At 36.1% G+C, this 27,536-nt stretch overlaps 1 protein-coding gene and 1 pseudogene across 1 annotated transcript in view; one reads left to right on the plus strand and one right to left on the minus strand.

The window, feature by feature from the left end:
* Window positions 1–17,408, plus strand: part of LOC131410442 (4-hydroxybenzoate polyprenyltransferase, mitochondrial-like) — a 49,459-nt pseudogene extending 32,051 nt beyond the window's left edge.
* KCNH7 (potassium voltage-gated channel subfamily H member 7) overlaps window positions 1–27,536 on the minus strand; it is a 781,612-nt gene that overhangs the window by 621,214 nt on the left and 132,862 nt on the right. Inside the window, exon 3 of the mRNA XM_058549109.1 lies at window positions 25,826–25,906. The gene's annotated coding sequence lies outside the window, so the exon portion shown is untranslated. The remainder of the gene's footprint in view (window positions 1–25,825; window positions 25,907–27,536) is intronic.

Here is a 27,536-nt window from a genome sequence, read left to right on the forward strand (position 1 = left end):
TCTAGGAAGCAGAATGTAATGTAATTTGCGCTACTGAATCCTAGAAAGTCTGGGATAGGCTGCATTAGGCAGCTCTGGGCAGAGAGTGGAATGAAAAATTAGTTGAACATCAGTTTGATAAGATTTAAATACCACAGCTCTTCTTTCTTATATTACAAATCAAAGTAACCATTCTATCACAGCACCACTATAAGAGAGAATTGTTTTCTAGAGACATTGAACAAAGTCTGGCTTATGGGACACCAGCTGAGGCCAGGGATACCCTATTGAAAAGAGGAGAATTAAAGGAACATTTATATAATAATCAGTAAGCAATCCTTCCCCCATATAAACACACCCACAGTCAACTTCCCTCATTTGACATCCACCACACTATCCTGCAGGCTTACACTCCCTTATCCCCTCTTCTCCTCCAAAAGCAGTAACTTTTCTGGGAAATCTGAGCAGCCCGAGTGCATATCTAAAGGTACAGCTGTTGTGAATCCTGCAACCAAATAGCCCAACTCAGTCATCACCCAGAAAGGTCTAACAGTCATAAGCCCTCTCCATGGCATGGAGATCCTAATGGGCTTTCAGTGCTCACTTTAAAGAATGAGGAGACAGCCATGGATCACCAGATATTTAAAGGAAGCTTCTAATGGAGAAAGATAAAGATCAAAAGACATAGTAAACGGCAACTTCAGAAAACTAGGAATAATGCAGGGAAAAAGCAACTTTAAAAATAACTCAGTAATTAGGGGCTGGCCCGGTGGCATAGCAGTTAAGTTCTCGTGCTTTGCTTTGCCAACCCAGGGTTCGCCAGTTCAGATCCTGGGCACAGACTTACTCTCCGCTCACCAAGCCATGCTGAGGCAGTGTCCCACATAGAAGAGCTACAACTCCACAACTGTGACAGACAACTATGTACTAGGGCTTTGTGGAGAAAAAAAGATAAAAAGAGGAAGATTGGCAATAGATGTTGGTGCAGGGACAATCTTCCTCAAAAAAAAAAAAAAAAAAAAGCAGTGGAAGCCATACTTTTAAAAAAAAATCATTAATTACAGAAAAAAAAAATGTTTATAATGTTAAAAAAATAGCATTGTAGCACAACAAGAAATATTTCTTGGAAACTAAAAATACAACAGAAATAAAAAGAATACTAAGGATTTGGATTGAAGTAAAATTAAGGAACTTACTCAGTATGAAGAATAAGAAAAAGTAAAAAAAAAGAAGAAATCAGAAGAGTAAATGAGTTAGTCTGAACAATCCAACATCTGAATGACTAGAATACTAAAAAGTCAATGAAATAAACTAAGAGTAGAAAATTATCAAAGAAATGTAAAGAATGCTTTCCAGAACTCAAAGACACAGGTTCAAGAGTGACAGATACACTGAGAGCCAGGCAGAACAGATGAAGTGACCCACACAAATCTATAATGTAATGAACTTTCAGAAAACTGCAAACTAAAAAATCTTAGAAAGCTGTCTGGGTGAGGAGGGGAAGAGGTCATATACGAAGGATCAGGAATGAGAATGGCATCTGACTTCTCAACAGCAGAATCTAGAACACAATGGATAACTAGCTTCAAAAGCTTAAGGAAAAATTCCAATCCAGAATTCTTCACCCAGCAAACCTATAAATCTAGTGTGATGAAATAATAAACACATTTTTGACACGCAAGATGCACAAAATGTACTTTTTATACACTTTTTCTGATTGTAAGAGGCACTTCATCTTTCTGAAGCATTTAGGCAGAGGAAGAGATCAGAACCTTTTCTGGTTCTGGTTCTAGAAAATCTAACAGAGCAAAGAGGTGAAGAGCACCCCCCCACTGATGGGGAAGGTGGACCCCAGGCGGACAGCTGTGAAATAGCCTTACTGAGCTGCCAGCCCAGCGAGGAGCAAGGTGAGGGGCTCCAGAGAGGTGTCTCCAGGAGCATAACATTGAAAGTAAATCTGACGTATTTGAAAATAATGACAGATAAAAATAACTTTAACAATACGATAAAATAATATTGTAGAACAACAATAACAAACATTTCTTAGAAACTAAAAATGTTATAACAGAAATAAAAAGAATACTGAGGATTTGGATTGAAGTAAAAATGAGGAATTTGCCCAGACTTTCCAAATTAAGATGCTAGAAAAAAGAAAAAAAAAAATTACTACTGCTATGGTAAACAGCACAATTAGAACACTCACCATGTCTTCCTGTGTGTGGGGAACAGCGGTGTCCTCAGATTAAAAGGTTCGAATGTGAAGATTATTTTAGCAATGATCATAATCTATTTCAAGTATTCAGGAATTATTTTAAATATTTTGAATGAAATTTATTCTGTGTATCAAACACTATGTAAACTCATGATGAAGTATTTATAATGAAAAAAATTAAATAATTGAGGAAAAGGATACAGTTGTTAACTTCAGGAAAAAAACACATTTGTACAAAAAAATAAATGTGACGTTTTAGCTATGAATACTGTTCATATAGTCACAATATAGTCCTTGAATATTGTTCTAACCAACAATTACAAATTTACTGTATCAAGGAAATGAGAGAATAATCAGAGAGTGAAAGGAGCACGGGGAGAAAGAGTGTGTTTATCAGGGAAGAGACAAAAGAATCTTATTTATATAGTGAATAGTCTGTAGATAATGCCTAAAACCAAAATAAGAAGCTACAGTGTAAGCAAATTTAAAGATCTGAAATTAATTATGTACAGAAAATACTAAAGAATTGAAGATGTATTTCTCTTGGGAGAAGGAATGGGGATGGAGATGGTGGTAAGAACTAATTTTTTCTCTCATATACCTTGTAAAACTATTTGAATTTTTATATTATGTGCAAAATAAAAACTAAATCAAAACATTAAAGAAAAATAAACTGTCAGGAGTAGCTGTTTCTAAGTTAAATACAACTATTTCTCAGTTAAAGGGCTGAGTTAAAGCACATTAAAAAGCCATAACAATCAGAAGTGTGATATTGGTTAAGAATTAAAAAGCATATAAGCAAAGATGACATATGTTATCCAAACACACACACACACACACACAGCCACATATCAAATGGAAAAATGATGTTTGGTAAATGGGGTATTTGGGAAAAGGAAATTCAATCAAGAAAATAAACTGTACTGTGCCAGAATTGACTTGCAATTGAGGCTATGTCATGAGAGAGGTACAGCAGGCAGATTTTAAAAGAAAATTTTCACCTTTCAGAGCCAAAGATGCGGCCCAAATTAACAGTCAGGTATTATTGAGGTAAATCAGGAAATGGAAACTTGCTCTGAAGCCAAAGAAATGTTACTGGTGTTAACAAGTCCTAAGAGAAATGAGATAGATCCAGGTCACCTTTTAAAAGACTCTACCTTACCTGTGAGTGGAGAGTTGCTAAGGATTCTAAACAGATTTGGACACATGTAACACATCAAAACAAAATTTGCATGTAGTAAAGACAAGTGTAAAATGAAATAAAATATTGGTGAATATTTAATTGATCTCTGGTGGCAGAAAGACTTTCTAAGTCTCTAAGCAATGGAAGAAGTCAACAAAGACTAATAAATTATACTCTTTAAGTAAAATTTGTGTATATCTCTATAATGCATATTATAAACAAAATAGAAAATTAAGATGAACATTTGCAATCAATACGACAAAGGTTCATATGTATATAATATTCAAAGAGGTCATATAGATTGATTACAACAAACACAAAGTTACAAATAATCACAGGGAAAAAGGCAATGTTTATAAGCAAAATAATTTACAGACAAGAAAACGTGAATGGCCAGTAGATGCTGGGAAATTTTTCAACTTCAAAAGTAATAAAAATGTAACTCAGGCCGGCCCCGTGGCTGAGCGGTTAAGTGCGCGCGCTCCGCTGCTGGCGGCCCGGGTTCGGATCCCGGGCGTGCACAGAGGCACTGCTTCTCCGGCCATGCTGAGGCTGCGTCCCACATACAGCAACTAGAAGGATGTGCAGCTATGACATACAACTATCTACTGGGGCTTTGGGGGGAAAAAAATAAATAAATTAAATCTTTAAAAAAAAATGTAACTATTATCCTTGCAGTAAAACTTATACTCAGAGTTGATGAGAAATCCAGAATACATATTCATTTTCTTATATACTGGTAGACAGAACATTAATTTTGTTTTTTTTAATAAATGCAAAAGAATGAAAGTAGACCATTATCTTACACCATACACAAAAATTAACTCAAAATGGATTAAAGACTTGAATGTAAGACCTGAAACCATAAAACTCCTAGAAGAAAATATAGGCAGTACATCTTTGACATCAGTCTTAGCAGCATCTTTACGAATACCACATCTACTCAGGCAAGGGAAACAAAAGAAAAAATAAACAAATGGAAGTACATCAGACTAAAAAGCTTCTGCAAGGCGAAGGAAACCGTGAACAAAATGAAAAGACAACCAACCAACTGGGAAAAAATATTTGCAAATCAATTAATAAGGGGTTAATTCCTAAAATATACAAAGAACTCATAGAACTCAACAACAAAAAACAAACGACCTGATTATAAAATGGGAAGAGAGTTTGAACAGACATTTTTCCAAAGAAGATATACAGATGGCCAACAGGTATATGAAAAGATGTTCAACATCACTAATTATTAGGGAAATGAAAATCAAAACTAAAATGAGATATCACCTTACACCCATCAGAATGGCTATAATTAACAAGACCAAAAATAACAAATGTTGGAGAGAGTATGGAGAAAAGGTAACCCTCATACACTCCTGGTGGGAATGCAAACTGGTGGAGCCACTATGGATAACAGTACAGAGATATCTCAAAAAATTGCAAATAGAGATACCATACAATTCAGCTGTCTCACTACTGGGTATTTATCCAAAGAACATGCAATCAACAATCCAAAGAGATTTATGCACCCCTATGTTCATTGCAGCTTCATTCACGATAGCCAAGAATTGGAAGCAACCCAAGTGCCCATCAACTGATGAATGGATAAAGAAGATGTGGTGTATATATATACATTGGAATAATACTCCACCATAAAAAAGAGAAAATCATGCCATTTGCAGTAACATGGATGGACCTTGACAGTATTATGTTAAATGAAAAAAGCCAGACAGAGAAAGACAAACACCATATGATTTCCTTCATATGTGGAAGATAAACACATGGATAAGGAGAACAGATTGGTGGTTACCAGAGAGCAAGGGGGTTGGGGGGGTGAAAGGGGTAAAGGGACACATATGTGTGATGATGGATAAAAACAAGACTATCAGTGGTGAGCATGATGCAATCAATACAGAAACTGATATATAATAATGTACACCTGAAATTACAACATGTTATAAACGAACATGACCTCAATAAAATAATTTTTTTTTTTTTAGTGAGGAAGATTGGCCCTGAGCTAACATCTGTGCCAATCTTCCTCTATTTTATATAGAGGACACCGCCACAAAGTGGTTTGACAAGCAGTGCATATGTCCGTGCCCAGGATCTGAACCTGTGAACCCTGGGCTGCTGAAGTGGAACGTGCAAACTTAACCACGATGCCACCAGGCTGGCCCCTCAATAAAATAATTTTTTTAAGTATATAATTTTGTTTTTTTAAATCTCAAAACTCTTTTGGAACATCTATCAAGAACATTTAAAATGTTCATACCCTTCTCATCAGCCAAATGCCTAATAATCTATCCCTAAGAGATAATTTATAAATGCAGACAAAGATTTATGTAAAATATAATACTCCTTGCAGTATTACAATGACTAGTTCAAATTGGCAAAAATCTAAGTGTTAAGCAAAGCAATGTTTAAACACATTGTAGTAAAAGTATATGACAATTTTTAATAATTATAAAATAATCTGTTTACAAAGATTTTAATGACAATTTAATAAGTAAAAAAAGTAAGAAATAAAATATATATTATAATCAAAAAGACAGATAAGTGTTGATGAGTATGTGGAGAAGTTGGAACCCTATATATTGCTGGTGGAGACGTAAAATGGTGCAACTGATTTGGAAAAAAATTTGGGTGTTCCTCAAAAAGTTAGACATAGAGTTACCATAAGACCCAACAATTCCACTTCTAGGTATATACCAAGAGCGTTGAAAGCACACATCAACAAAAAAAACTTGTACATGAATGTTCACAGCATTACTCATAATAGTCAAAATGTAGAGGGGGCCGGCCCCGTGGCTAAGTGGTTAAAGTTCTAAACGCTCCACTTCAGTGGCCTGGGTTTGCGGGTTTGGATTCCGGGCACTGACCTACACCACCCGTCAAGCCATACTGTGGTGGTGATCCACATACAAAATAGTGGAAGATTAGCACAGATGTTAGCTCAGGGCTAATCTTCCTGAGCAAAAAAAAATGTAGAAACAACCCAACTGTCCATCAGTTGACGAATGGATAAGCAAATGTGGTATACTCATACAATGGAATATTATTTAGCCATAAGAGAAAGTACTTACACATGTTAACAACATGGATGAACCTTGAAAACATTACGCTAAGTAAAAGAAGATAGACACAATAGGGTCCATACTGTATGATTCCATTTATATGAATGAATAGGCAAATCCATAGAGAGAGAAAGCAGATTAGTGGTTGCCAGGGTCTGACAGAAGTGAGGAATGAGGAACGACTGCTGCTAGTAGGTACAAGGTTTTACAGGTACTTTTGAGTAACGAATAATTTGTGGAATTAGGCAGTGGTGATAACTACACAACTTTGTGAATATATTAAAAACCACTGAATTGTACACTTTAAAAGAATGAATTTTATCTCACTAAAAAGTGAAAAATATATACTAAGACTAATTTCAATTGTTTAAAACATATATCAATATGTAAAATATATTGAAGTATTCTTGTAAAGAATTAGAAGAATTATTGTAAAAACATACCAAATTGTTGATGAAGGATATTTCTAGGTCTTGGAATTTTGTGTTATTTTATGGTCTTTGTTATAAAGTTTGATATTTTCCAAGTTTTCTGTAAAGAACACAGGCCTCTGAAGTCAGAGAAGGTCAAGTCAGAAATATGCTAATAATTAGGCTTGTGTCCTTGGGCAAGTTTTATAATTCCTTTGAACCTCAGTTCCTTATCTATAAAATTAGGACAATAATGTTATATGCCTCATACAGTAGTAAATATTAATTGAGATATACATATATAAAATAAATATCTTCTGAAGTATAAGTATTCCAGTTACATAATGATTATAAAATCATGAAATGGCTATTTCCTTTTAAAAAGCATTTTACCTTAATTTGGTGACTTCATATGAGTCTGTATCTCTTGACTTCAGTTTCTTTATGACTTGAGTTTCATGTTTAAAATGTGAGCATAGGATTAGATGTTTACTAAGAACCTCTTGTGGTCTAAGGAAGTCATGATATAAATACTTCATGTTAAATAACTAGAGATGTTTAAAATGTAGACTTAAAATGAGAGTGAAAGAAGTAATTAACCATTAATAAATGGCTGCAGAAGCATAAATGTGGGAACACAGCGGCAATGCCAGGCAATTACTGAGGAGTTTTGGATGCTTGTGACTGCCCCTAGAAGTAAAATTTACAAACTGGAGAAGAAACTAGTTAAAATGGGGTAAAATATAGTGTCAATTAATATTTTTTAATCCTACTTGGTATCCTTTTGAAACAATAGCCTTTTGGAAGAAAACGGTGTTCTCAAGCTTCTGTGACAGTAGAAGGAGAACTCCCCCCCATTTCCTTTCATTGAGCATGTTAATTTGTAACACTTCCCCCCCCCCAATCCTGGCTCTCCTGGGGAAGAATTTTTTCTCAACGTACTGATCACCTCTCTTTGAGTGGTGAAGGTGAGATGATTTGTCTGATAGGTAAATTTAAGGCAATTAACCAGGCCTGCTTGGCTAACCTCTGCCTTCCTTCCTCTTGGGAGCAAGCTGTCTGCCGCAGAGACACGCATTCCACTACTCCTGCAAGGGTGTTGCCTCTTTGGGGTGGTGGCCTGGCCCAGTTATCCAGGGTTGCCAGCAACCTACAGGGCAGAGGTAATGGGGATATTAGTCTGCCAAATGAACAGACCTGATACCATACGGTAATCTGTTCACTGTCAGTAACAAAGGCAATATTTTAGCTTCCATGTTAATATTCTTTTGTTTTACTTCTCAAATTGTTCAGAACTTGGTAGAAAGGAATGATGCTATTTATGGAGGACCTTCTGGAAATCCCAGCAAGTATACCTAGTGGAAGGAAGCAAGTGATGAGGAAAGATGGGAAGCACCGTATAATCCACCCCTAAACACAACTGGACCCACCATCACAAAGTTGCTTTATTATCAGTTAAGAAAGGTAGAAAAGGCTTCAAACAGTCAGCAAAGAGCATTTAACAACTGAGCTAAGTTAAATTAGCTTTACACGCATCCAAACCAATAAGGCCTCAAGGTAGATTTCCAGATGGATAATACACTTGCAAGCTATACCTTAAAACTTGTTTAGCAAGAAGATGACATTTAGTATACGCATTTAGTAAAAGGATGGAAAATTACGGAAGTTTTTATCAATAAGAAAGTCACAATAAAAGGAGTATGCATAACTTCACCTCAAGCTTAAACCAAGCCCAACCTGAACAAAATAGGAAAATCACTGTTTTAGATTGCTTATTCCCTTTCTTGTTTATTTTCGAATTGGCGTTTTCATGCAGCTAGAAACAGAGCAGAATTTTGCTTTTTAACAAAAGCAGATAATAAAATATATATTATGATAAGGCATGATGTTTTTAGCTTGTCTTTTGCCTTTAATTCTCATAAGTCTACTGATGTGGAAATTCCATAGAAATAAATATTGGTTAAATATTTTTTTAAATGACAATTAAATTCATCTAAGGAGGGTACAGACTTGCTCATGAGATAATGAATTTCTCATCATTCCCAGAGTGCAAGTAGAAGCTGAATCATTGATCATCTGGTAGGGATGACAAGAATTTCCAACATAATGGTCAATAGACACTCTAATCTCTTTCTCTCTTCCCTATTTTTAAAATTTGAATTTATAGGTATTTCATCATTTCTACCTTAATCATTGTTTAGGAATACTAAATAAGAACCATTTTTCACATCTGTCAAGCAAACATTTTTTAGAACTTTTTTTCTTGTGATAACTTCTAACTATGGAAAACCCTTTCTCACTGTACACACTAGTTCATCCTTGGCTTTATACACTAAGAACGTTTACTTTATTTAAGACTGTTTAATATCTTCTACCTGGTTGTTTTAGTCTCTCGTTAGTAAGATGGTTATACCATCTAGGAATAATTTATTTTAACATGTAACTACAGTCATGAGCTCATAACCTCATACTGTTAGGAAAGAGAACAAATTGTATAAATCAATAGTGTTTTAGTCTACACCAATGCTGGAAAATGTACAGCAAAAGTGTTACTGGACCAAACGTAAGCCCCTTCTTGGGAGTTAAATTAAACTGCACCAGAAGTAGTTGTTTCACAAAATTGAATTTTTACTTGCGGCATGCAGCAAAAAAAAAAGATGAAGACCATAGACAGTAATTTCCAAAAGCTATGGCCCCTCGAGCACATGGATGTGGGTATCTTTATTTGGGATAGGGAAAGAATAGTCAAAAGGGAAGTTTCATCATCGCATGTAGAGGTGGGCATAAGCTTGCTCATGTATGGTTTGAAATCATGCATCTACATACATTGCATGACCTAAAAATGCCTGCTTCAACCCTCCCAGAGGAAGGGAATTTACGATGTTAATGAGGGCAGGTTACTTCAGTACAACTCTCAGCCTATCTGTGCTAGTGCCAGTCTTGTGGTTACGGTCCAGGCAGGCCTGGTCCTGTTCAGCACAGCTGGGTCCATGGTGGTTGTCGCTTAGAGCTTCCTCCTAGAACACAGCTGAAAACCGCATAAGCTCAAGGCCCCAAGGTGATAGATAAAGGAACACCTGCACCTTTCAAGAAGACAAGAGAATTAGGCCAAACATAATGGTTAGATTTTTAAGCAGGATAAGACAAGTGGGTTAGGGCCCATGTCTGGTGACAAAAGGGCTGCCATTGCTAGTCCCTTGACCGTTAATCCATTACTCTGTCCTCTTGAGACAGAACGGGCCTTTGACATCCTACTCAACATAGGACAGTAGAGAAACAATGTCAGTGGAGTCACGTTGGCCCATAATCAAGAGATGAAATCTAGAGTGTACATCATGCCAAACATCTAGTAGTACAATTTTTTAAAATCGAACCTTATTACTGACATCACCTCTAACATACAGCTTCTTAAATGTTTCAATAAATTTAGAGAATTTGAACAAGATGATAAATGTGGTTCTAGCTCTGGCAAGCAGCACTTTGGCAAGTAGATTACAACAAATGGCATGCACCTGTGAATGTTCAAAACTATGAATTGAATAAACTTCATCCCCCTAAATCCAAGGAAGCTACAGCCTAAAAAATGCCATATTGCATGTGGCATTTGCATGAAAAATATTCAGTCACTTTACATAAATGCAACTTAAAATTGAGCAAATATTATGGGGGACAGACAGGTGACAGGAATAGAAGATTTAACCAAGACATACTCAATCATATTTTGCTGTTGATTAATTTTATAAATGCAATTGCTATTTCATAAGTAGCACAATTATTTTTAGGTGTCTTAGATAGAATTATGTGTTAAACTATTCCAAAATATAAAATAGAAGAGTTACTAACATTCATAGCAAGAGATAAGAGCCAAAACATAACTACAATCCTCTGTGTTCAATATACTGCAATAAGAGTTCAACAAGGTATAAATTACTGAAAATTGTAAATACATTTTAACAGAAGCACCAACAAGCACGGTAAATATTAAGAAAGATGAAAACCTGACATAACAATTCCCCAGGAGGAGACTATAGTTGGATATGTACACCTTTCTTCACCCAGTGCATGCCGTGTCTCTTTGTTTCTTGAACCCGTAGGTGCAAAAGAATACCAGGAAGTGCGATATACTCTACCTGATTTATAAGTAGGGAGGAAATATTTGAGAGTAAACAGGATTTGAAAAGAAGACTTGTACTTAGCAACAGAAGGCTAAGCACAAGTCTTAGCCTTGTACTAAGAGAGTGTACCCAGAGAGTGTGACGAATTAGACAGAAGGACACCAGCAAGACACAACTGAAATAATAGACTGAGGAGGTGGAGGTGGAGGTCAGGGAGAGAAGGAGAGTGAGAGGCAGAGGATTAAGAGATAAGAGAAATACACACACATGTATACACATTACATGTAAAATAAATATTAATAAACACTCATTTCCATCTTCACAGAAAGAAATGCCATAATGAAGCCATATAGATAATGTCCAAATATCTTATCAAATTGACTAGTACTGAAAAGTTCTTAGCCATTACCACCTCCAGTTACTGTTATTATTTTAACTGTATTTCAGATAAAAATCCAAAAATAAAAATAAACACTATTAGGAATAAAAATATGTATACAAATAAAAAAGAATAAAACATAAAATTTTATGTACAACCAACTTAATAAGATTGATTTTTTTCTTATAGGTAACATGTATTTAAAAATTGAATTGCATAATATTTCTGGTGTATTTGGTAAACAATGTTGGGTTGAAAAAAATAAAGAATACTGATTTACCCAATGGGATATAGTAGTTTAGCTTATAGTAGCTTAAAAGACCATAATTGTGCATATAGTGCTTAATGTTTATCTTTTTAAAAAATGCTTAATTGTGTAAAAGTATTTTCCCAGAAAATTACTTTTTAATCTTCCTAGAGGCAGCCTTTCCATTCATTTGCAAGCACAATAAGAAAAGAAGGGCTTAAGAACAAAAGACCAAGCTTAAATAATAGAAAAGGTAGGCCACAATGTGGGCATAGTTGGGAAATTCAATGTTTAGGCTGAGATGATTATTATTTTCTTCTTTGAACCTAACTGTATTTCTATTTAATTCTATTTGCTAGAACAAATTTTATAGGAATAGCTATAAGGAAGAAGTGATTTTGATTCCTGAAATTATGTATGGAAGAAAAAGAAATTTGCTCTGAAATCACAGAGAACAAATTTGACTTTATGAAATCGAGCCTCCTCAGTCAAGGTGAACTAGCTTGTTACTCTACTCTGTGACAGTTAAAGCTGTATGCAAGTATTTTACAGAATTTAAGAAAGATTTCGAAAAAGAACCAAAAATGACATCTTTGGACACCAATAGTTCCTCATGAATATCCTCTAAACACATTCTTGTTATGTGCTTAACAAATGCAGTTGCACACAATGATCATTGCCTGACATTTCATTATTGAGAGAAAAATTCTATTAGTCATAAGAAGAGAAATCTTATTTTTCACAGAATCTAATAAAAAATTTAAAAGGTCATTATTATTTATTTCTCCTTTGAAGTTTTAGATATAGTAATTGAAGTTGTTCCGTGTGGCCTTAGAATTAACAAACTTGGTGTGAGACTCAGTCTAAAAATTAAGTTTTAATGTCAGGTTATAAAACCAAATTTTGTATTTCTTCGACTTTTTCTGTTTTATCAGCTTATATCATAGTTGATTTGAACTACTTTATTCCTAACATTTATTCAAATAAAAACAAAACCAGATTGCTAATACTCAAAAACCCACTGGAAGACACTTTACATACACCATTCTAAGAAACCAGTAAATTACTACCATTTATGTTTCCTTCTATCTTCTTATTCTTTACTTGGTCATTTTCCTTTACTTACAAATATAAATTGAGAGAGCTTTGATTTTGGTATGGTGGAGTAGCTTTCATTGGTATAACCTAATCCTCTCCCAGATAACAGTTATAAACTCCAAACAAAACATTTTTTAAAATAACTATTTGAAGGCCTGGGAGATCAAATAAATAGAGACATAAAATCAAGGGGAATTATATCTTAAAAGTGAGTTTCATTTTTCTACTAAAGCACTTTCCAGTCCACACGGCATGAGGTGACTAGAACTCAAGCAGAAAACTGCTGTCTCAGTGGCTTGAGGTCTCAGAGGACAGAGTTTGGGGCTGCAGAGTTCCTGGAAATTGTGTGAAAATTCTGGAAGGGAAGAGGACACTGAAGGGATAGGCTCCAAATCTGTGCATAACCATCCTCAAATCATTGACTGTTTCCTAAACTGTGCATGCATGGAGAAGACTCTAATGATAATAGTGGAAAACATCAAGTGGAAGGCTGAATTAGATGGACAGATATCTCAGTTTCTTCCCAGAGAAAGAAGATAAAATTTTGAGTTTGGGTTATTCTCAGTAAAATACGACAAGATCATGCCTTAGGACTATAGATGATGTAGCAGGACTAAAATATATATCTTGAACAAAGATAAAAACAAAACAGATCTCTTCTAATAAAGTGTAAAACCAAGCCTCCATAGTTCAAGGTTAACGGCCAATAATTTAGTCTGAAAAACAAAAATCAACATTCTTTAGAGGAAGTTAATGGAATCCAGAATTTCTATTAAGTCTTATCTGCAATATCTAGTATACAATAAAAATGACGAGATACATGAAAAAAATGTGGCCAATATTTAAGAGAAAAAATAGTGAATAAAAACAGATTCTAAGATAACCCAGAAGTTGGAATTTCCAGAAAAGGACTAAAAACAGCTATTAAAACATATTCAAGAATCAAAAGGGAATTATTAGAAAAATGAGTGAATATATGGAGGATCTCAGCAGGGAAATGGGAAATACAAGAAATAACCCAGTGGAAATTTTACAATTTAGAAGCACAATATCTGAAATAAAAGATTCATTGAACTGGATCAACTGATAATTGGAGATGGCCAAAGAAATGATCAACACATGTAGAAAATGTTCAACAGAAATTATCTAATCTGAAAAAAAGAGATAAAATATGACAAGAAAACAAAAGAGCCTCAACGATCTGTGACACAAAATCAAGTGATCTATTGTACGTAATTGGAGTTGCAAAAGGACTGGAGACAGAAAATGGGACAGAAAAAATATATGACGATATAAGAGCTGAAAATTTTCAAAATTTGGTGAAGAATATAAATTATAAAGAGCTTAGCAAATGCAAAGTAGGATAACACAAATAAGACCATCTCTAGACACATTTAGTCAAAGTGCTGAAAACCGAAAGAAAAAAACATATGTTACAAAGAGAGATACGACTCTAGAAATGATGGCTGAAATTTCACTAGATATAATGGAGGCCAGAATGTAATGTCATCTTTAAAGTGATGACGTTAAAATCAATAGTAAGGAGGACTTCCACTCTGGCAAGATGGAATATATGTACTTTTCCCTACTCCTTCCTCTAAGTAAAACTAAATTCCTAGACATTATATATATATACACACATATACACACAGATACAGAGAGAGAGAGTGCAATGGCATGAATTTTGTTCCCTCAAAATTCATATGTTGAAGCTCTAACCCCCAGTACCTCAGAATATGACTATATTTGGAGATACAGCCTTTGAAGAGGTGATTAAGTTAAAATGAGGCCATTAAAGTGGGCCTTAAACTAATCTGACTGGTGCCCTTACAGGATGAGAAAGTTTGAACACACAAACACTCGACATGTGCATGCACAGAGGAAAGCCCTTGGGAGGACACAGCAAGAAGGCAGCCATCTACAAATCAAGGAGAGAGGCCTCAGAAGAAACCAAACCTGCAGACATCTTGATCATGGACCTCTAGCCTCTACAACTGTGGGAAAATAAATTTCTGTTGTTTAAGCCACCTGATGTCTAGTACTTAATTATGACAGCCCTAGAAACCTAAGATAGATAGATGATTGATAGATAGATAGAGATATAAATGTGTGTGTGCATGTGCGTGTGTATATGTGTGTGTAAAACTTTAACTCTGAAAGGTAGCAGGAAGACGGTAGACTAGCAGGGACCTCAGCACCTAAGGGACAACATAGTGGTGAGATCTATGGGATTCCTTTTTGCTTCATATCCCAGATTTGGAGGTGAAGAAGCTGGCAGCCTAGAAATGCTAAAGAGTGAAGACAAAAAAGCCCCCATAAAAGCCTGTTCTCTCTAGCCACGGGACTGGGAAAGAGCAATCTAGCAAGACAGAAAACTTTTAGACAATAACGAATTTACTTCAATCAAAACCACTGACAAAACTATGACCACACCCCATCCACACCAGCCAAGGCTAAGTGGGAAACCCAGACTTCCACTCTTATGAGGCTGTGATGAAGTGCTCCAACAACCCCCTGATATAGTATCAGAGAAGGTCAAGTAAGGAGTTAGGATGTTCACCTGCACGAGCTGGTAATGAGCCCCCACTGCAGAGTTAATGGAGACCACAGCATAGACTTTCACATCCACCCAACAGTAAGAAGACGCCCCTCCACATTGGTATCATAGCAGGCCTAGTGGGCAGTCAGGACTCTCACTCAGCAGTAACGAGGCCGTCCCCATCACAACGTCAATGGACTCCACATGGGGAACTCAAACTCACGTGCCCACCAAAGAGTAACAAGGAGCCGCCACTACCTTGGTTCTCAATAAAGGCCAAGTGGGAAATTGAACTTCTACCTCCATCTGGAAGTAATGAGGACACATTCCCCTACTTTCCCTGATGGAGCAGCGTCAGAAAAAGCCAATTAAACCAGAAGTTTAAATAAGTTCCAAACTCTCAGAACATAACATGAAAAAGGCCAGATTTTAGTTGAAAATCACTCCTCTTACCAAAAACCAGATCCTAAACTGAATTAAAAAAATGATATCAAGACCAAAATGACAGAAATGTTAGAATTATCTGACATAAGGAAAACTGGATGAAACCACAGAGAATTATGCTAAAAGTGGGAAAAAAAAATCTCATAAGGTACATACTGTATGATTCAATTTATATAACATTCTTGAAAACACAGTTACAGAAATGGAAAACAGATTTGTGGTTGACAGGGTTAAGGAGAGGGTAGGGGCAGGAGAGAAGTAGGTGTGGCTATAAAATGGCAACATGAGAGATTCTTGTGATGATGAATATGTTCTGTATCAGTGGAAGCCTTAAGAAAAAAACTGAAGTTTCCTAGAGAATAAGGAATTTGCCTCAGGACTGTAACTTAAAAATCTCACCTGAATTTCCAGCTTGTTGGCCTATTCTACATTTTAGATTTAAGACTATATCAACTCTGGTCTTTTATTTATTTATTTATTTTATTTTATTTTATTTTTATTTATTTTTTTTTCCCCAAAGCCCCAGTAGATAGTTGTATGTCATAGCTGCATATCCTTCTAGTTGCTGTATGTGGGACGCGGCCTCAGCATGGCTGGAGAAGCAGTGCGTCGGTGCGCGCCTGGGATCCAAACTCGGGCCGCCAGTAACAGAGTGAGTGCACTTAACTGCTAAGCCACGGGGCCGGCCCTCAACTCCTGTCCGAGCATGCAGATTTCCTACTAGTTAGCCCTCACAATCACATAAACCAATTCCTCAAAGTCAATCTCTTAATGCATCCTAGTTATTCTGCCTCCCTGGAGAACCCTGACTAACACAGAGGTGTATCTAATAAGATGATGATTGTGATACAATGGGATCATAAAAAGTATCCAATAACCAAAAGAAGACGGGAAATGAGAAGAAAAGAACAGAGAGCACATGACAAAAAGACCACGCCGCCTAGGATCCCTGGTGCAGGTTCACGTGGGTCCTGCAGGCATGAGGCAGGCATGGCAGCATTCTAGCAAGCATTGATTTGGCCTCTGAACCAGGTTGTTTTCCAGATTCACACATATTATACCTCTTTGGCATTGGAGCTGTTCTGATGCGTGGAACAGGCTGTACTATTAATGACACGTGGGACTGGGACTACAATAAAAATTATAGCTCTGGGAGAAGGATCCCTACTTCTTGTCATCACCTACCCACTAATAAAAAGAATTACATACTGTCCTCAATTAGCCTTGGCCTTGGGGTTGACTTTTAATTGAGGAGCATTCCTTGGATGGTCTGACAACCCTATGATCCATCTGTTTACCTGCCTCTTTTTTTTCTGGAATTTTACATTCACTCTAATATATGATACTATTAAGCCTATCAGGACAAAAGAGATGATGTTCTGATTGGTCTTCAGTCCATGGCACTGCAGCTCAGTGAGAAAACACCAAGCAGTGGCTCAGTGGCTTCAGTGTCATGATACTGGAGGCGCTGAGCCTGGTGGGAGTGAACAATGACTAGACCACTCCCTCCCGCACTGCCCCGGCTGCTGGAGACCAAGTGACTCAGCAGATTTACCCTCCACATGTCCACAGACTTGAGGATTATAGAAGTAAATTTACCTCCAACCAAACAATAGGACTAATAGTCTTTTAGGAATTGTCCTTGGGAATTTCTGGAAAGAAGAGAAGGTGGACAAAACAAAGAAAAATATAGACAATAAAATAGGAAATTGGCAAATGAAGTTTATCTAGGAATTTTTTTGTGTGTGTGTGAGGAAGATCAGCCCTGTGCTAACATCTGCCAATCCTCCTCTTTTTTTGCTCAGGAAGATTGGCCCTGGGCTAACATCTGTGCCCATCTTCCTCCACTTTATATGAGACGTTGCCACAGCATGGCCTGACAAGCAGTGCGTTGGCACGCACCAGGGATCCGAACCAGTGAACTCCAGGCCACGTGGAGTGCGTGCACCCAACTGCCTGCGCCACCAGGCCGGCCCTATCTAGGAATTTTTAAAGCAAATTTTTACAAAACATTCTTGGGTCTTGTTACCACATAATTAGATTTGAATAAGCAATCTATTATAATACATTAAATAATTAAGAATTAAAAGTTGAAGATTTAGAGCATTTTGCCTGAATTTTAGTCCAACTATTTGCTAGCAAAATTATTCCCCTACCACAGAAACCCAGGACTCTTCAGGATTTGAGATGACCTTGAGTATTTAAGTTGATGCATTCTTCTGCTCATTATAATTCTTCTCTGAAATAATGAGAATTATATGAGTTTCAGCACTTTAGAAAAAAAATTTCATGTGTATTAGAATACACATCTAAAGGATATCTCTTTAGGAAAATAAACCTTCTTTTTAGGGAAAAATAAAGCTGCTATAGAAAATTGGGACTTATTGTTCTTTATTGTAAACTTTACTCACTGCCAAAAACTATAATTCGAGAAACAATTCTGCTTTTTTATATAGAATGGCTATATGAATTATTAGATAAAGTTTATTGCAGAGGAAGGAATGTTGTGAAGATAAATAGTGATGTTTTGTAATGCTAAAGGGTCAATTCATAATTGAATTGGATGAAAGTGATCAAAAGACACAAACTTCCAGTTATAAGATAAATAAGTACTGAGGATATAATGTATAACATGATGATTATATTTAAGACTGCTGTATCGTATATTTGAAAGTTGCTAAGAGAGTAGATCCTAAAAGTAGATCATAAGGAAAAAAAGCATATTTTTCTTGCTTCTTTTTTTATATCTATATGAGATGATGGATGCTAAGTAAACATTGTGGTAATCATTTCACAATATATGCAAGTAAAGTCATTATGCTGTACTCCTTAAACTTATACACTGCTGTATGTCAATTACATCTCAATAAAACTGGAAAAATAGGTCAATTCATCAAGGAGGCATAAAATCCTAAATGCATATACACCTAATCATAAGCCTTCAAAATATATAAAGCTCGATGAAAGGATAAAGAGGATGTGGAATACATAGGCAATGGAATACTACTCAGCCATAAAAAAGGCAAAATTGTGCCATTTGCAACAACATTGATGGACCTTGAGGGTATTATGCTAAGCAAAATAAGTTAGAGAACAACAAATGCTGTATGATTTCACTCATATGTGGAAGATAAACAAACAAACACACAGATAAGGAGAACAGATTAGTGGTTACCAGAGGAGAAGGGGTAGAGGGAAGGCGAAAGGGGTAAAGGGGCACATATGTATGGTGATGGACAAAAATTGGACTGTTGGTGGTGAACACAATGCAGTCTATACAGAAACTGAAATATAGAGATGTACACCTGAAATTTACACAAGGTTGTAAGCCAATATGACCTCAATAAAATAATTAAAAAAAATATATATATATATATATAAAGCCAAAGCTAGCTTCAACAATATCAAATGCCTTATTACCTACTGGATAGACTGTAAGTCTGTATTTTTCTATTTCTACCCCAAATGCATGGGAATGGGTAGAGGGGGAGGCACTAGTGAGGCTCATATTTCTTCTAGCAACGTGGATTAGCGTAGTGGCCAGATCTGAGTGCATACTTGGGGAGGAAAAGTTTGGGTTGAAATAAATGGAAAGAATGTGAAATAATCACTGAGGGTAAATAAGTCAAAAAGGAATTATTTATAATGGAACATCAAACATTATTTTGGTACCTTGAGAAAGACTTACAGCCAAAAAATAACTTTCTTTCTTAGCTTTGATTCAGATGCTTGTAGGGATGATACATTTTTTTCTGTTGATACTCCATCATTACTAAAACAAAATACCATGACCTGGGAGACAGCATTAAGCAACATCATTATGGGAATGGCTTATCTCATATGTTTTGATGAAACAGAAATCCTCGTAATGTCTAAATGGAACAACACTAACATGGTATGTCTTTTGGCTCTTACTTTACAGGCTATATTTACTATTGAGACCTCAAATGGGATTATATCTATGGGAATTTCTCTCCCTAGGTCAAACCTCAGGCACCTCTGTTCTATATTAGGACTGAATATCACTGTGTAATATAAATTTTGATGAACTGTTAAGAAAAGGTTATAATGGTAGAATGCCTTCTTGCTACTTGTGTAGTATGTCATAGTGTTATACAGCAATACCTTTAAAGAAAACCTAAAAGAATCTGTGAGTTATTCTTGATTGATCAATACATACAGCTAACCTAGTGGTATAATGTAGTAGAGATACAATATCTGGAATTTGGAGACACTACCTATGAAGGACATTCTGGTATCCACAAAGATATATAAGAGTACTCATTTCCCATATGACTTAGTCCTGGGAAATATGGTATTTTTGGTTACAAGTTATGTTTCCTAGTTACACATGGGCAATTAGCACACATTGGGAACAACATACATGATGGATAAAACAACATTTACTACTAGATCAAAGAGAGTTTAAGGGGAAATAAGAACAGACTCAGGAATAATCAGATAAACAGAATTTGCTTTAATTAAGAGAGTTCTCAGAGAAAAAAGATCTTCTTACAAGAAAAGGTAGCTTGGGGAGTAATCAAATTCCGTGAAGTAGACACAAGATTGCAAGCTGTTTGGTCTGATAATGCAGTTTTAACTAAACAGTTTTTACAAATGGAACAAAGGTAAGACAACATGCCCAAACACAGCCATGAGAAAAAGCTTTGTACTATAACTCAGGCAGGAGTTTTAGGAGGTATATTGGAGGTAAAATGGAGGCAAAAATAGGCAATCTCATTGCCCTGGCATACCACTGCCAAAACACAGGTAGCCCAGTCATGCAAAATATATGGATTCCTTAATTAACACAAGTTTCCAAATGGGAGTATATTTTACACCAGTCTTAAAAGCTCTGGCAACATCAATAGATTGGAATAACAGCCCAATTTCACAACTTGAGAGTATAGAAAAATTTTAAATTTTACATGAATTCTCCCAAGAGACAGTTAAAGGGCTTTCTTAAAATACTCCTTCTATTTGAAACCCATCTGGATTTGATCCTGTTTGATGAATGAAGTTTTCTTCACACAGAACACCTAGAACTCCATATTTCACTGAGAGATAGCCTTTGGTTATTAATTGCATACATAATAATATTTGGCACATAGGAAATTGTTATTTCTGTTGGGAAGCAACAATAAATACTACAGTCATGATTTATGATCTGTTTTTTATCTTTTTATAATTCTCTTTTTAATATTCATAATAATGTTGCAATTTGGTACAATACTGAGATCGTTGGTAAAGTCAATTTGATAGATAAGACAATAAGACTTTTGAAAATAGAGACATAGTTGATAAAATGTATTGGAAAATTGAGTTAGAATCTGCTTAGGAAGCAATCTCAATGGAAGCTTATGGGCCTGAAGAGGACTTAGAGCTCATTAATAATGGGTTAATTATTTATTATAAGCTATAAGCTTAAGCTTGTAATAAAAGTTCAAATTGCATTAAGCAAAGATTGTAAGAGAATAAAGTGGGCGCAAAAATCTGATAAAATTTTCACAGAAATTATGTTAGTTTAGTTTTCTTCTTAAATAAGTACCTACACCTCACTGGTGCAGTGTGGATTCATTTTAGCTGGTCTGGATTGATCTCATGCTTATCTCCAGTGCTACTGACACTTGTTCAGTGCTATGGAATCTATTATAAAGATAAATACTATTCTGTAACCATGGGTCTGTGAGTTGTTTCAGAGCAAGATTTAATATCCTGACAGCATTGTTTAGAAATACTAATTGAATTTATGATTTGCACCTGGTTTCAGTAAACGGTTGTAATAGGGGCTCCAATAGCTAAGGCTGGTCACACAGTAGATTATGCCTATAAAATCAGCATACTTCTAGAAGACCTTCACCGTGATAGACCTTGGGCTTCCTGGTACTAAGGTGCTTTGCTTGCAGGCAGGCTGGTAGTGGTTTGAGACCTTCAATGATAAAGTTACTTTGTGAGTAAAAACTGTTTGAGACCTGTGAGTCCTTGTAACAATTGAACAATTAATTTGATTAATGTGTAATTAACTCAGTTGTATATTCCAATACCATTTTCTCAAAAATTGGTAGAACAAGTATAAAGATACAGGTGAACTGAACAACACTATCAACTTTGCCAAATTGGCATTTATAGAACACCTTATTCTATGTTAGGTGAAAAACATTCTTTTAAAGTGTACACAGAACATTCATCGAAATAGATCATATTCTGGTCCATAAAAAAATCTAAATAAATTTAAGAGGACTGAATGCATACAAAATATGTTCTCTGAACAAAACAGAATTAAACTTAAAATAAAGAAAGACATCTGGAAAGTTCCCAAATATTTGGAAATTAACACAACTTTGAAAAAACCCATAGTCAAAAAAGAAATCATAAGACAAATTATAAAATATTTTGAAATGAATGAAAAGGAAAATAACAAATACCAAAACATGAGGCACACAATTAAAGCATTGTTTGCAGGGAATTTTATAGCATTAAATTAAATCATCATTTTATGAAAGAAGATGAGTTTCAATGCAGTGATTTAAGTTTCAACTTAACAAACTAGAAAAAATATCAAAGTAAATCCAAGGTAAGTAGAAGTAAGGAAATGATGTAAGTAGAAATCAATGAAATGATGAAGTAGATCAATGAAATATACATGAAGTAGAAAATTTTAAAAAATAGAGAAAATCAATGTATTCTAAAGCTAATTCTTTGAAAAACAATAAATGGATAAATAAATTGATTTTAAAAAAAGAAAATACAAATTACCAATATCATGGATGAAATTAGATACATTACCACAGACATTAACTGATAATAAAGGAATTTTATGAATAATTTCATGCCCGTAAATTAGACTACTTAAATGAAATGGACAAATTCTTTGAAAGACATAAATTACCAAAACTAAATCAAGAAGATATAAAACACCTAAATAGCCTTTTATCTATGAAAGAAACTGAATTCATAATTAAAAACTTTGGAAGAAAGAAAACTCCAGGCCTAGATGGATTCACTGGTGAATTTTATCCATCATTTAAGGAATAAATAATGCTACTTTTACACTAGCTGTTTCTGAAAGTAAGAGAGAAGAGAGCACTTCCCAATTCATTTTATAAGGCCATCATCACATTGATTTCAAAATTGGACAAAGACATTACAAGAAAAGAAAACTACGATATACCTCATAAACATCAACACACAAAAAACCTTTACAAAATGTTAGAAAATTGACTGCATCAACATATAAAAGGGATACTACATCTTGATCTGCTGAGTTCATCCTAGGAATACATGATGAATTTTAAAACCAATGTATTTCACCTTAACAGACCAAAAAAAAAAAAAAAAGAAATGGTATGATCATATCAGCAGATTAAAAAAAAGCACATGAAAAAAATTCCACATGAATTGGTGATAAAAATTCTCAGTAAACCAAGAATAGAAGGGAACTTCTTGAACTTGATAAAGGAATTTGCATAAGACCTTCTTTTAGCATCATGCTTCATAATGAAATACCCTAAGATTGGGAACAAGGCAATGATGTTCACTCTCACTATTTTCATTAAGCATAATTCTGGAAATTCTAGCCTGTGCAATAAGTCAAGAAAAATAATAAAAAGCATCCAGACTGGAAAGAAAGAAGTTGAATTATCATTATTCAAGATAATCTGATTATCTGTGTAGAAAATTCTAAGGAGTATACAAAAACTACTAAAATTAATAAATTGATTTATCAAAGTTGTAAGATACAAAGTCCATGTAAAAAATTTACTTGTATTTCTATATACTTACTACAAACAATTGGAAATTGAAAGGTAAAAACAAATACCATTTAAATTCATAAAAATATATGAAATACATAAGGGATAAACTTAATTTGTTGCAAGACAGACCTATATTCTAGAGATTACAAAGAACGGATTAGGGAATTATAGAAGACCTAAATAAAAGATATGTATTTTATTATATATTTATTTACATATATATCTCTCATGTTTGTTGACCAGAAAATCTAATGTTGTTCAGCCATTCATTCTCAAATTGAAATACAAGTTTTGATGTAGACATTGAAAAGCTGTTTTTAAAATCTATATATATATGCACAGGCCCGCCCTGTGGCTTAGCAATTAAGTGCATGCGCTCCGCTACTGGCGGCCCAGGTTCGGATCACGGGCGCACACCAACACGCTGCTTCTCCGGCCATGCTGAAGCCGTGTCCCACATACAGCAACTAGAAGGATGTGCAACTACGACATACAACTATCTACTGGGGCTTTGGGGGAAAAAAGGAGGAGGATTAGCAATAGATGTTAGCTCAGAGCCGGTCTTCCTCAGCAAAAATAAAGAGGAGGATTAGCATGGATGTTAGCTCAGGGCTGATCTTCCTCACACACACACACACAAAAATAAAATAAATTAAAAAAAAGATTAAAATAAATAAAATTTGTATATAAATGCAGAGGATCTAGAATAGCCAAACATGTTTGAAAAAGCAGAAGAGTTGGAGGACTTACATTACATGAATTCAAGAATCGCTCTAAGGCTATAGTAATTAAGATAAAGTGGTGTTGGTTTAAGGGTAGATATATAGATCAATGGATTAGCATAGAGAGTCTAGAAACAGACGCATACATATATGGTCAATTGATTTTCAACAAAAGTAACTTAATGGATGAAATGATAGTTGTAGTAGGCTGAATATTGTCCCTCCCCAAAGATGTCCACGCCTTAATCTTCTAAATCTGTGAAGATGTTACCATATGCAAAAGGGACATCGCTGATGTTATTAAATTAAGGATCTTTATTTTCTGGGTGGGCCCGATGTAATTATCCAGGAGGACACAATGTAATTACAAAAGTCTTTATAAGCTGGAGGCAGAAGCTTCAGAGTGAGAGAAAGCAATGTGATGAGGGAAGCAGAGTCAATAAACTAGATTGGACAATGCTACACTCTTGGCTTTGAAGCCAGAGGAAGTGGCCATAAGCCAAGGAATGCAGGTGACCTCTAGAATCTGGAAAATGTAAGCAAAGAATTCCTCCCTAGAGCCTCCAGAAGGAACCAGCATTGCCAACACCTTGACTTTAGCCCAGCAACACTGATTTTGGACTTCTGACCTCGAGAACTATAAGATAATATATTTGTGTTATTATAAGCTACTACGTTTCTGATAATTTGTTACAACACCAATAGAAAACTAATACAATAGCCTTTTCAACAAATCATACTGCAATAATTGGATAACCGTATTTAAAAAAGAAACCTCATATTTTGCCCTACATCATTATAAATTTTGAATAAAATTGAATAACAAATCTAAATCTAAGGAGCTAAAGATATACTTGTAGAAAAAAAACGTAGGAGAGAGTTGGATTAGGCAAATATTTCTTAGATAGGATACAAAATCATGAACCAAAAAAAAAAGATAAATTGGACTTCATCAAAATTAAAATATTTTGCTCTTTAAAATATGCTGTTTAAAAATAGGCAACATCTTTTAACAGATACTTTACCAAAGAAGTTGTCCAAATAGCAAATAATCACATAAAAAATGCTTAACATCATGTTATTGGAGAAATACAAGTTAAAAACATTAAATAGCACATCATGGTTATTAAAATGGCCAAAACAAACCAAAAAACCACTTACACACACACATAAATGGCAATACCAAGTATTGGTGACAAGGTAAAGCAACTGGAACTCATATATTGCTGGTGGGAATTGTTGGTTCAAAAACTGGCCTCCGTACACAGAGTGCAAGGAGAGACTGAAGAAATGGGCAGGCCACTCCAGATTGGTAGGTAGCAGGTTTAATAAGCAAGGGAACTTACATACCAGGGTTGTCTTGGGCAGCCCACAAGACGAGTAGATATCCTCACCAGCCTGCTAGAATCTTAAAAGTTTATGTATAGGCCTTCATTGGGTTCAGTCACATATACAGTCCACACGATCTCAACACCACCTTACTCTCTCAAGGTATGTCCTTGGAACAGCTCCTAGTGTGGGGATGGTGGGCAGAACCTACATTCCAAGGACAGAGTCGGTGGGGACAAGCCTCTGATTTGTCCTGGTCCAGCTCAAGGGTCAACCAGTAGTCACGGACTTTTAATGACATCTCCAACACTCCACCCCTCGTTACCGGTCCTTATAATCTCACCCCCTTCCTTCTCAATGTGCCCTGAGCAGGTCAGCAAGGGGTCTCATTAGCATGGAGATGGCTTGTTTGGCGGCTATCTGGCTGCATTGGAGGCAGATACCACAGCAACAATATAGGCACATGCAAGAGAAAATGCAGATTAAAACAGTGATTCTCAAAATAAGTAAAAATTTTTTTCCACCAAAGCCCCATGGTTCGAACCAGTGATTTTTTATGTCCCCTAGGCTGAGGGTCAAATCACTCAGGGCATTCACTGGTGTCCTCATGTGATTTAATAAAGATGATACATTAGCAGACTCATCACGTATGAACACAACATTCTGTTTGGATAATGGCACAGGTGTCCCCTCGTGAGGCAGTAATAACGTCCAAGGCCATTCTATTTGGGAGGACAGCTTTTCCCATTAAAGACATTTCTGTGTTCAGTAAAGACAGGCTTTGCTGGCTACCATTTAAGGCTTGCTGGGTGAATTTAGTAAGGGGTTCTATGTGTGCTTTAACATCCCTTAGGCTAATAGAAGGAACAAAGACGGTGGTCAAATGATCATACTAGTAGAAAACAGAATGTGCCCACCTGGACTTGAGGAGAGGGAGGTTGGCAGCTTTAGGAACTTGACCTGGGTGCGCATACCATACACACTGGCCTGGGGAGGGAGCACTGTCACGCATGAGGAAATGGGCGAGGGCTAGATATGTCAGACCAGACCTCCCACCTGCTCCCCTCATTCAATGCTGCGTGTTTCATTTCAAGTATAATGTATTTCATCAGGTCCAGCTTGCAATAGGACAACGGGATCTTACTGGAGATTAGTAGTTCCCCCTCACCCAGGAATGTAAAGTAACTCACCCACCACAGTGGGATGTCCCATTGCAAATTTCAGTAAGTAATGCCTTTCTCAGGCATGATGGGGCTTGGTGTTCTCCACATTACAGCCCATTGATCCATGGTGAGAGTTGGAGCAATGGCTGTTTCCTGAGATTTCCATACCTTTATGGTATTGGGTGTCTCGGAGGGGGTCCCCAGTCTGGCATACGGGGCAATAGGCTCTACTGGTTGATCACTCAAATGTATTGAAGCCTGGGATGGTACCTTAGTTCACCCGGCCAAGGTGGTTATCTGTTAGTGATTTAATCTGCTTCTTTAATATTCCATTCTTCCTTTCTACCAACACTGCTACTTGCAGGTTACAGGGGAGATAGAACCTCCACTCAATGTCAGGTACTTTTGTCTAGTCTTGCACATCATAACCTTTGAAATGCGGCCCCTATTCACTGTCTATTCAATGGGGGTATCTGTACATGGTACTCATCTTCTCTAATCCCCTAACGGTGGCAGCCTGGTTTGCATGGTGACAGGGGAGAGCTTGGGTTAGGCCAGAGGCAGTGTCCACACAAGCCAATGCATATTTAGAACCCTCAATCAGAGGGAGGGGCCCAATATAATCAATTTGCTAATCCCTCACTGGTTGGGAACTCTGGTGGATGGCCCCAGTTGCCTTGGGCATTGTTTAGAACACACAAGGCATGCTTTTGCTGGATTATCCAAGTCACTGTATTTCAAAGGCAATCCAGCATCCTTGGCAATATGCCATCCCACCTGGGTGCTATGGTGGCTGCTCTTTCTATGCACCCAGTCTGCTGTCTCTACTGAAGGGTCAGTTGCTAGTGATCTACCTGAGCTAGGGGATCAGCTTCCTGATTCCCAGAACGT

This window comes from Diceros bicornis, chromosome 10 (genome assembly GCF_020826845.1).
Source record: "Diceros bicornis minor isolate mBicDic1 chromosome 10, mDicBic1.mat.cur, whole genome shotgun sequence".
NCBI lineage: Eukaryota > Metazoa > Chordata > Mammalia > Perissodactyla > Rhinocerotidae > Diceros > Diceros bicornis.